The 12128-nt window shown below is 39.5% G+C and overlaps 1 protein-coding gene across 6 annotated transcripts in view; it reads left to right on the top strand.

The window, feature by feature from the left end:
* JUP (junction plakoglobin) overlaps window positions 1-12128 on the top strand; it is a 58934-nt gene that overhangs the window by 21712 nt on the left and 25094 nt on the right. For 2 of the 6 annotated variants that reach the window (XM_070767028.1, XM_070767030.1), the window contains exon 2: window positions 7128-7191. The exons of the other annotated variants lie outside the window; for them this stretch is intronic. The gene's annotated coding sequence lies outside the window, so the exon portion shown is untranslated. The remainder of the gene's footprint in view (window positions 1-7127; window positions 7192-12128) is intronic. 6 annotated transcript variants of the gene reach the window in all.

Consider the following 12128-nt stretch of genomic DNA (forward strand, 5'->3'; position numbering starts at 1 on the left):
GATAATCATCCCCACGCCTGGCGACAGAGGTGAGTTTTCAGCATTTTACGGAAGGCGAGGAGGGTGGGGGCTGTTTAGATCTCTGGAGGGAGTTGATTCCAGAGGGCCGGGGCCGCTACAAAGAAGGCTCTTTCCGTGGGCCCCGCCAACTGGCATTGTTTAGTCGACAGGACCCAGAGAAGGCCAAGTCTATGGGACCTAATCGGCTGCTGGGATTCGTATGGCAGAAGGCGGTCTCGTAGGTATTCTGGTCCGATACCATGTAGGGCTTTATAGGTCATTTAATTTGTGATCGGAAATTGATCGGCAGTAATATAATTCATAACATATAAGATATATCTACAAGGTATAGGAGATATAGGATAGGGCAACCTACTTCTTAAATTTTAGTGGGTTATAATTTTTTTCATTTCTGAACCTGCCTGCATGCTAATAGTTTTTTCTTTTGCTCATATGTAGTCATGTGACAAAGTATACCCTTTTTGAGTTCTGTTGTTTTATATATATCAGGACATAGATAAAGTCATTTGGTCCTTAGCAGCTATTAAAAATATAACCTTAGATGAACAACAACACATGACATATTACACCGGCCATCATTTAATTACAAAAAGAAAGCCAAGGTATTTACCCAGTTTTAAGAATTGCTAAGGACTGGATGATTTTTATGAAATCCTAATACATAAAACCATAGAACACAAAGAGGGTGTATTTTCTTTGTCATATCACTGTATCTGTTTCTTGGCCTGACTCAATTTCAAGGCTGGGACTTGTGAGATAGTGGCCAATGGTTGGGTTGAGTGTTAACACAGGCGCACTGCAATTGGCACATCAGGTTGAAGAAGACCTAGTATGTACATAGTTTGCAAAAGGTACTGAAATGTTTAGAGCTTAAAATGTAACCTTTTTACAGTTTTGAGACAATGATGAATAGCAGGATACTGATAGGAAACTGTGGAAATGATACATGCATGTGATTAGTAGGTTTGTTTTATTCCCCCCTCCCCCACAGCTCTCTTAGTATTGTATGGTGCATCCTGTCGGAGCTGGCCTGTCCTTGCAAACAAAATTCATTTTCTGGTGCTGGAGCTGAGCTGGGGCAACGGCTCAGTATGGCGTGCCATAGGTTAGCCTTCACTGCTCAAGGCATATTTACATCCATAATTTAATATCTGAATTTAATTTAGTAAATAGCCAATCCTTTAGATTGCACCTTCTGCCAGAAAATGTTTACCAAAATAACACTGGATTAAAGATAGAGGCTATTGCTTATCCTTATATATACCGTATTACTCTTACATATTTGGAATCATTTCACTTAACAAACATTATTCTTTGCAACAGCAGATTCAACTTTTCCCATATTCTGCTACTTTTGAATAGCGATGTTTATAAATGCATAATGGAGATCTTTAGATGTCAGTGGGAATTTTTGTCACATAATAGAGAAATAAACCAGAAAACACACACCAATGATTTGATATTGATTGATTGACTATATATCAAGTTGGTATTAATTCTTAGCAGTTGCATAGAAAGATTTTCTCCATGACAGTATTTCTGTACTTTGGCCAAAATTAGAAAATGTCAATATTCTTCTTTAGCATCCAACTTTTACTTCCATCGATGCACCAGAGTAGTGCAGACAATAGTATTACCTATAACACTTTATGGAAATGAAAGTTGGATGTCATGGCTGCTCCAAAAGTGTTCATTTGTAATCTATTTCCTGACTACTTGTCCCTTTACTGTTGAAGAAACAGAGCACTTTTCTGATAGTTTTCTTCTATTCTTGTATTTTTACTCTATCGGATGTTATCTAGAATCATGTATAAAATTGGAAGAGGAAAGTCAAATTGATGGAATGTTATAGATGGTATCGCATCTTTCATACTTGAATGGTGTATTATCATGCCACAAACATTTTACTTTTTAATTTTACTTTCGTTTAGGCATTGCTGACTACAAAGAAGTGGGAAATATGAGTCTTTCCAATTCTTCCAAAATGAGATATGTATACTCTAGAACAGTGGTCCCCAACGTTTTTTCCACCAGGGACCAGTTTCAGCAAGGCAATTTTTCTATGGCCCGGTGGGGGCGGAAAGGGGTGTGGTTGGGGGCGGGATTAAGCATGGGGGTGCTGGTCCTTCCTGCCCCTCTTTCCCACCATCACCCTGTGGCCGGCAGAACCTGCCTCCCAAACCCTCTTGCCCGGCGGCAGGTGAAGCGCTGGAGGGAGGGGGTCAGGCCGGCCCTCCTGCCTCCCCCCCCAGCCAAAAACGCAAAGGCGTGCCACGGCAGAAGCCAAAAGAGGCTTGAGCCTCCCGGTCCTTCCCGCCCCTCTGTCCCGTCCATCGCCCTGTGGCCGGCAGAACCTGCCTCCCGAGGTCTCTTTCCCAGCGGGAGATGAAGCACTGGAGGGAGGGGGCGGCGGCAGGAGGACTGGCAGCTGCTGACTCCACGGACCGGTGCAACATGCCCCGCGGCCCGGTACTGGTCCGCGGCCCGGTGGTTGGGGACCCCTGCTCTAGAACAGGGGTGGGCAATTAATTTTGCCATAGGACCCCATGAAAAATTGGGATGGTTTTAGAGGGCCGGACTAATATAATTAACTCAGTTCTACCCAATACTGTATATTATTGGGTAGAACTGAGTTAATTATATTAATATTATAAATTATAATATAATATTATAATATTATATTATATATTACACAGTATATTACTGTATATTATATATAATTATATATTATTTATTAAATATTGAACACCCAGTTCTTATCTAGAAAACTTGGACCGACCTCCGCGGGCCAGTCACAGACAGCAGGCGGGCCTCATCTGGCCCTCGGGCCGCATTTTGCCCAGGTCTGCTCTAGAAGCAAGGGGAAGGGGAAATTCTGAATTGCACAGAAGAATTTGAAACATTTGCAGAAGCCACAAAGGCTCTATATAATAGAATTCAATGGAAGGGAGAGAATTCCATTGCATATCTACCTACTGTTAGAAATCCAGACATGATGAAAAGTATAATGCCATTTAGGTCCACAGAAGTAGCAATTGCTTTTTAAAAATGAGCGCTCCAGCAAAACAGATATTGTCACAGTCTGTGCAACAATCACTCAACATTGTTATTTCCTTATTAAAGATGCTTATTAATTTAACTACATGATAGAAATAAATTGATTTAATCATCTTTTAATAACATTTTGGTAGTACTTCAAGGTTCGACAAACCCAGGCGCCTGGTCGCCAGTGGCGCCTAGAAAATGTTGTCTGGCGCCTAGAAAATGTTGCCTGCTGTACTGTATGTCAGCGTTTCCCAACCGGTGTGCCGCCTGGGCAGGGCGCTGCGGTGCCTCTGACCTCTCCGCTCCTGCCCGATGCCGCGGTTTCTGGCGCTCTCCTGCTGGGTCCCAAAGAAGGCAGGCAGGAAGGAGAGCTCCATTCTTCGCGCCTTTTTCCCGCCTTCCTTCTTTGGGACCCAGCAGGAGAGCGCCAGAAACCGCGGCATCGAGCAGGAACCGGGAGGTCGGAGGCACCGGCACGGCAGCGCCCGCCCAGCTGAAGGTTCCCTGTCGTCATTGGGGCCCGGCGGGAGGGCACTGGCGGTGGGAGCGGGGGGGGGGGCCGCGGCTGCAGCGGCACAGGCAGTCGCGGGGGGAGCGGGGGGCGGCTAAAGCGGCCCCGGGCACCGTTCCCTGTACGCTTTTCCAGGGGCGCGCAGGGAGCCGCGGCCACCCGCCCGCCTACCGGATTTCCCTCCGCGCGGCTGGGGAGGTGGATTCGCCGCCCCCGCCAGCCCGATCTCCCTCCAGTGGCTGGTGACGTAGTTCTACCGCCCTCGCCAGCCTGATCTCCCTCCGTGGGGGGGGGGGGCGACGAACCGACGACCGGGGGCTGTCCGTCCGTGTTGGGTGGTGCAGGGCAGGCACAGGCAGCCCCAGGGGAGAACAAGGGAGGGAGAGAAAGGAAAGAGAGAGTAAGGGAGGGAGAGAAAATTGAATGAAGGAGGGAGAGAAAGAAAGAGTAAGAAGCAGAAAGGATAGAGAAAAAGGAAGAGAAAGGGAGGGGGAGAAAGGAAAGAGGGAGGAAGGGGGGGAGAGAAAATTGAATGAAGGAGGGAGAGAAAGAAAGAGTAAGAAGTAGAAAGGATAGAGAAAAAGGAAGAGAAAGGGAGGGGGAGAAAGGAAAGAGGGAGGAAGGGGGGGAGAGAAAATTGAATGAAGGAGGGAGAGAAAGAAAGAGTAAGAAGTAGAAAGGATAGAGAAAAAGGAAGAGAAAGGGAGGGAGAGAAAGGAAAGAGAGAGAAAGGGAGGGAGAGAAAATTGAATGAAGGAGGGAGAGAAAGAAAGAGTAAGAAGTAGAAAGGATAGAGAAAAAGGAAGAGAAAGGGAGGGGGAGAAAGGAAAGAGGGAGGAAGGGGGAGAGAAAGAAGATATGAAGGAGGGAGAAAAAGAAAGAGAGATAGGAAGGAAAGAGGGAGAGAAAGGAATGAGAGAGAAAGGGAGGGAGAGAAAGGGAATGAAAGAGGGAGAAGGGGTGAGAGATAGAAAGGATAGACAGAAAGGGAGAGAAAGGAAAGAGAGAAAGGGAGGGAGAGGAAGGAAAGAGATGAGAGAGGAAGGAGGAGACAGAGGGGGTGAAAGCGATGTCAGGTGGAGACTCGGCAAAAAACCAAGTTTGCTTAAAAAAAATTCTGGCTCCTAAATTTTTTGGCTGGCTCCTAGATTCTGAACAACTTTGTCGACCCCTGGTAGTACTTGGTTTCAAATATTTTGAATTGTCTGTTTTTCTAAATGGTTAATATGAAGAATGATGACTAGGCATACCAATACCACTGTATATGTTCTGGTGGCTCAAACATCAGAGTCTGAGCTTGAAAATGGCGAGCACTTGGCACATAAAGAACCTCTATAAAAGTTTGTCTTGCTTTCTTCGACTTTTTCAAAGGGTATGGCTGTTAATTGTTAAATTAACATAGAGTGCTTTTGAGCTTTCCTGGTAGAAGAAAAAGGTACTGTACGTTTTTATTGTCAGAAATACTGCCTTGACATCCTTGGCTTTTGAATGGGAAGAAGGTTGGGGCTTTGTAAAACCCTTCTGATTCTGAACTGATTTGACTGAAATCCTATGCAAACTAATTCCATGCTCCCCCCACCCCCCACCTACTCTAAATTCTACTCTCTTCCCCTATCCCTGAGTTTTCCACATAATAACTCTTAGGATAAAGCTTCAAGAAAGCAGCTTGGCATGTCTGTGGTAAAAAGGGGAATGGTAGTGAAAAGAAGAAAATAAATTATTCTCTAAACCAAAATGGTCCAGCTCTGAATAGGGAAAATACTTAATAAAGTTATGCTGAAACTGTTTGTGTTCAGAATTTCATTGATAAGCTCTTGAGAGAGCTGCAAATTGAGCAAGAGACTGCTGTTAGAAGGGTCTTATCTTCTAGATAGAAAGGGAACAGGGAAAGATTGAGAAAGCTAGTCTTTGGATCTGATTTTATGGATATATTTAGTGGCTCTGAATTGTATCAAGACAGAAAGGTCTTGATATCTAATGAACCAGGTTAATAAGTTTAATTCCTTGCTTTCTAAAAAGGAACTTATAACTAAAAGTAACTACTTTACTATATAATAATTATTTCATGTATTTGGACACAATGGAGATTTGCACAAACTTTGAGGGTTTATCAAGGCTTATTTTGGAACAAACAGTATTAGGAAGCTAATAGTTTGGTGGTTCGAATCCCTAGCGCCATGTAACTAAGTGAGCTCCTGTTACTTGTCCCAGCTTCTGCCAACCTAGCATTTCAAAAGCATGTAAAAATACAAGTAGAAAAATAGGGACCATCTTTGGTGGGAAGGTGATAATGTTCCATGTGCCTTTGCCGTTTATTCCTCCTGGCCACATGATCACGGAGACGTCTTCAGACAGTGCTGGCTCTTCGGTTTTGAAACGGATCTGAGCATTGTCCCCTAGAGTCACATATTTGCCTTTTTTTCATCCCAAGTCCTTCATTACAAGTCTCTCATATGTACTGTGCATTAGGTACATTTGCAATGACTTTTAAATGACGCTAAACAATTTTTGCCATTGATTTGGAGAGTGGCATTAGACATGCTATTTTTTTTACAGTATTTTCATCTACAGTAGAATAATAGCATTACCAGCTCAACTTTGAAGGGGTAGATATACATATAAATTAAAATATGTATGTAATATTTGAAAAGCATAAATTGCAGTGAATTTTATTGTTGCATGTAACTTTTTTCTTTTTTTAATCTGCCAAAGAAATCCCTTGTTTTGTTTTTTGCTTTATGCCTTGCCTTCAATCCGGTCTACTAAGACCACGCTAACCCTGAATGCTCAAAAAAAAATAAAGGGAACACTTAAACAACACAATATGACTCCAAGTAAATCAAACTTCTGTGAAATCAAGCTGTCCGCTTAAGAAGCAACACTGATTGACAATCAATTTGACATGCTGTAGTACACATTCAACTTTGTACAGAACAAAGTATTCAATGAGCAGATTTCATTCATTCATATCTAGGATGTGATATTTGAGTGTTCCCTTTATTTTTTGAGCAGTGTATATAGAAATTGATAAGAGAATAAGCTTTTGTGAAGGTCATAATTTTCTCTGAATCATAGGCTTTTATATCTGGGGATAGGCTTGAACTACAACTTGGAATGTAATATATAAATAAGTTTGATTGTTATTACTACTCTTAACAAATATAATTAAGCCCTACCTGTTTAAGACAAAAAATATAAATAAATGGATTTAGTTCTAGCTAGCCATTTTGTATTCATTATTCCTAATCATTTGATATGTACTGTACATCTAAATCTGAAAATCACTTCAGTCTACTGAATAAATATTTTTATATCCTAGTATTTAAGAGCCTCTTTGCAAGAACTATTTCCGTAATGTAACATCAAACATCAGGCAAACAAGTAAAAGATTTTACTTGATTTTTGTTTGGATGGATTTCAAGGCTAAAATAGAATATGGATTAAAACTCCATTATGCTATTATTCACTTTTCTAAAAAAATATAGTGATGCATAGTTTACTTAAATATTGAGAGAAGGAGTGTTCAAAATCCTTTTAATTATCTTTTCAGTTTGCAACCTTTTAATCTATTCACTTATCAACACTTGAAACAATAGATTCTTAGGACCTATCAGGTAGGACCAACGTTCCATTTTACATATATCCTTTTAGTAGAAATTCTCATTGTGCATGTTAAATTTTGAATGTGTCTCTGAATTTTTAAAATAAAAAAGAATCTTGTAAATCAGTTTTTTAACCTTAGCAAATTTTAAGTTCTATGAGTTTAACTACTAGAATTCCCCATTATGCTGACTGGAGTCCTCTGGGAAACAAAGTCCATACATTTTAAGGTTGCTGAGGTTGAGAAATACTGCTATTTAATTTCACAATTATATGAAATGTTAATATAATATCCATGTCATTAAGTAGACTTTTGAGGTCCAATTTTTACAATGGACACATGACTCTTTTCAATAAAATGTCCGTATCAACCATGTTAGGTACATCTATTATAGGAAAAGGGTCTATCTAGATGTATGTACCATTTATACTAAAATGATTTCTTGGAGCAGGATTTTTCAAACTATGAGAAATTGTAAGGAGAGGAATTGTATTCAGTTTTCTATCACTGGAGTTTTATCTCCTGAATAGGGATTCTGGAAATTATTTTTTTAAACTAATAGGTTCTACATCCCAAGGCAGTTTGAAAACCTCTAGCTTTGAGGATGGAATCCTGAGAATATTAGTATCATTGTACAAAGAAGGAAAATATTTTAAGCCAGCATAAATGTCAATATACATATTGGTTTAATCTAATGGAAAAGGGATAGACTGAATTGAGGATTTCAACACAGTAGCGATAATACTAGCAATGTAAAGAAGCTCGATCAACTAACCTGATGCAATATGATAGTCTTATACATCCAAAAATTGGAAATGTCTATTTAAAACAATTATATATAAAAATGTATTGATCAAATAAAACTGGTAACAATAGGTTTGAATCAAACACGAAGTTATAAACATTTATTTTGGAATTCATTTCTATATCAATAGCACAATTTCTGTATTGAAATGATCTTTTTGAAGTCTACTATTTCCCCCCCCCAGTGTATTAAGAACACAGATCATCTGTATGCATTTATAAACTTTCAGACTGCCTTTCTGATAAGCTGATTTTTTTTACTGTTGTTTAACTGTTGTTCCTATAAAATGACATAAAGTGATATATAATAACTGGCTTATATTATAATTCATGGCTTGGTATCTTGAAAAGATCTTTTTGTATGTCCCCATTTCACCCCCCCCCCCAGATAATTGTAAATGATTCCTTCTGACTTGTAGATCTCTTTTTTAGATCATTAGTTCTAAATTTCACAGAACTCCTCAAATGAGGAAAAGTGTATTATGATATCAGTCTTCCAATACTTGAAGGGCTGTTACCAGGGTGGTGGTGGTGGGGAAGTGTTTATTTATTCACTGTAGCACCTGAAGGAAGGAAAAGAAACAGTGGGTAGAAGCTCATCAGAAAGAGAACCAACTTGGAAATAAGGAGAATTTCCTAACAGTGAGAATGCTTAATCAGGGGAACAGCTTGTTCCCTGGAGTTATAGGTACTTCATCGCTGGAGATTTCCAAGAAAACATTGGACAACAATTTTTCTGGGATATATACAGTGTTCCCTGCATTTTTGCGGGGGATGCGTTCCGAGACCGCCCGCGAAAGTCGAATTTCTGCAAAGTAGAGATGCGGAAGTAAATACGCTATTTTTGGCTATGAACAGTATCACAAGCCTTCCCTTAACACTTTAAACCCCTAAATTACAATTTCCCATTCCCTTAGTAATCATTTAGATCATTACTCACCATGTTTATTTATTAAAGTTTATTAAAAAAAATATTTATTAAAGTCGGATGAAAGTTTGGCGATGACATATGATGTCATCGGGCGGGACAAACCGTGGTATAGGGAAAAAAGCTGTGAAGTATTTTTTAATTAATATTTTTGAAAAAAACGTGGTATAGACTTTTCGCGAAGTTCGAACCCGCAAAAATCGAGGGAACACTGTACATAGTTATAACCATTTCAGGCGTGGTCAATGTGCAAGCTGATTGGCTCAGCCCTACATCGCTCAGTCAAGTGGAAGGGCATCTTCATCCAGCTTTATTTCACAAAATAGTTAACAGGTGCAGAGTCCTGCTAGTAGACCTGTTTGCCAATCCAACCAGTGCTCAGATCAGTCGCTTTTTCACACCAGGAGTACTAGGGATGAATGTTCTGCAGTCCCATTGGCCCAAAGACTTACTCTACGCCTTTCCCCCGATCCCAATCATTTGAGGGTAATCTGGAAAGTACTTTGGGGAAGGGCATATTCTGATAGCTCTGTTCTTGCCTCGCAGACCATGGTTCATGGACATTCAGTTCCTCTCAGTGGCACCCCTATGGCGATTGCATCCCAGGTTGGACTCGCTCAACCAGGGGTCAGTACTCCATCTGAACCAGCAGTGGCTCAAACTGGTCACCTGGTTTGCTCTGAAGAGAGATAGAAATCCAGACAGAACAATTCTTTGTTTTCTTTAAACTGATTGTTTTAAGCAGTGTATGCATGATTCTAGTCATGTAAATAAATCCTTCTGAGCAAGGGACTAATTTTCTTTGGTAGTATCTCCTGTCAGCAGATGCTTCCCCCTGTATGTGTAGCCAGCATTTGTGCATGCACTGAGTGTCAAAAAAGGTGAACCCTTTAAAAATATTTACTGACACAGCTGTTGCTTTCTTTTGACAATTTGCCATCTTGTTAATATGGACTTGACATCTTTCTGTAAATATTAACATTAGAACGCTGCTCAAAAAAATAAATAAAGGGAACACTTAAACAACGCAATATAACTCCAAGTAAATCAAACTTCTGTGAAATCAAACTCTTCACTTGGGAAGCAACACTGATTGACAATTTCACATGCTGTTGTGCACATTCAACTTTGTACAGAACAAACTATTCAATGAGAATATTTCATTCATTCAGATCTAGGATGTGTTCCCTTTATTTTTTTTGAGCAGTATATTTTATATATTATCTCTGTACTTGAATAAGGAAGTGAATGTCCTATATATTTTTTATGCAGATATTTAACCTTATGGCTGGCTGATCAAGTGTCCAGGATTTTCCCCATGTACCAACTTAAAAAGAAACATTGTCCCCATTTACTGCCTTTTTAAAAACCTCCCTGCACGTATTTCAGAATTATCAATGGCAGCTCCAAGCTTCATTAGAATGTATTGAAAGGAAGCAAATATTGCAGGATGAGTAATAGCAGGTCTTGAAATGCTTGGAATAGGGTTGAATTATTTTAGGCAGTAATAATATAGCAGAAAGAATTCAAATGCAAATGGAGAAAAAATGGGGTAGTTATTAGATGAGTTTATGTGCAGAATTGCACATAGTTCAGGACTTTGAAGTAGAAAAAAGATTGATATTAATAATGTTGTAAATTAGAAGTAGGCAATTCTCCATCACTACTACCATTACATTCCTTTGCCATTGTTCACCCTGGTTGAAACTGATCGGAGTTGAAAACCAAGCTAAATGGAGGACACTCATTTTATATAAAATCTGCATATTGCTTAGTGGGTTTTTTGTTAGATGTTGCATTTTTTCATTAATAATTCCACTATTTTATATGACTATTTTATGTTCACAAAGTACCAAAAATAACTCATTCAGTACTGGTGCTCTTTTGAAAAATGCTTGATGTTGCAAATTTTTTGTCTGTTATATGGTGCATTTTTGTATGAGGGTTGACATCTGCATTCATTTTAAATAAAAGCCCACATTTTCCTTAGTATAATTCTGCTTCCAATATTGTAGCTTGTGGTTCTCCATCACATGCAAAACATACAATAGAGCATGAAAAAAGTGTAATTATGGTGAAAAATACCAGTCTTCTACTAAAAAATAAATCAAAATCATAATAAAGATAAGGGTACAAAGGGTACATTCGCTGGCTGGGGAATTCTGGGAGTTGAAGTCCAAATATCTTCAAGTTGCCAAGGTTGGGAACTATAGAAGACTGTAAATTAATTACATTATAATCAATTATATTTTGGAGAAGAGTTGCCATGTTAACTTTTGCAGTATAATTATGAGGTGAAGAAACTAATGAGCCAGTAGATTTGGATTTGTAAATTTCCATCCATTAAGGAAATGGGATAAAGAATCATTGGTAGTCCTAAAATTGGATCATGTTGGGTCTGAACCTTGAATCCGTAATGTAGCTATTGCAGAAACTCTCCTAGCTAGTATAATCTGTGTGGGAGTAAGGATTTAAGATACCCATGTCTATCTGAAAGTAAATATTATCACCTCTTAGTATTTTATCTCTGCAAGGTCTGGATTTCTGATTTGACCTCCTTTGTTAGAAATGTGTGGGAGGAGGAAGAAGGAAGGCAGCTGGAATGTGCTTCTTTCTATTAAGTAGGAGCAAATTATGTGTTCAGTTGTCTTAGTGTCCATAAAAGGAAACACTCTGGCCTTATTCAGTTGTGGGAGTTTCCTTCTCTCACCTCTCACGAATGCCAGCTCCCATAATTGAACTGGTTAATCAGGACCCCCAGTGGAATTCAGAGAGACAAAACACAGACAGTGTGGGGGGGGGAGTTTTGGTGGTTTCTGAAACTTGTTCTCCTCGTACTACCCACCCTAACCACCAAAAGGAATCTCATTATCTTACAGCTCTGACTTGTATTAGAAACAAGCCCTTCTCCTCAGCTATAGTTGTTTGAAGAAGATTGCAGAATTAGCAAACATAGGCAAACTTGTATTTATGCAGCAATAAACTGGAGGACGAAGTCAAATGTAATTCAAAGCACACTTTTGCTCTGCAGGGGATGGTCAGATATTTTATATAATATTCAGTTCACACCAGGTAAATTTAGGTACACAATTATGGCATTGCTGTTAATAATGATGGCTTGGTTTACATATATAATTTCTGCATAAATGTGTGAATCCAGTTGTCTATATAAAGAGTTGAATCTCTGTATAGCTCTACTTTCTTTTAATAGGCAAGTC

Source organism: Erythrolamprus reginae, chromosome Z, assembly GCF_031021105.1.
Source record: "Erythrolamprus reginae isolate rEryReg1 chromosome Z, rEryReg1.hap1, whole genome shotgun sequence".
Taxonomy (NCBI): Eukaryota; Metazoa; Chordata; class Lepidosauria; order Squamata; family Dipsadidae; genus Erythrolamprus; species Erythrolamprus reginae.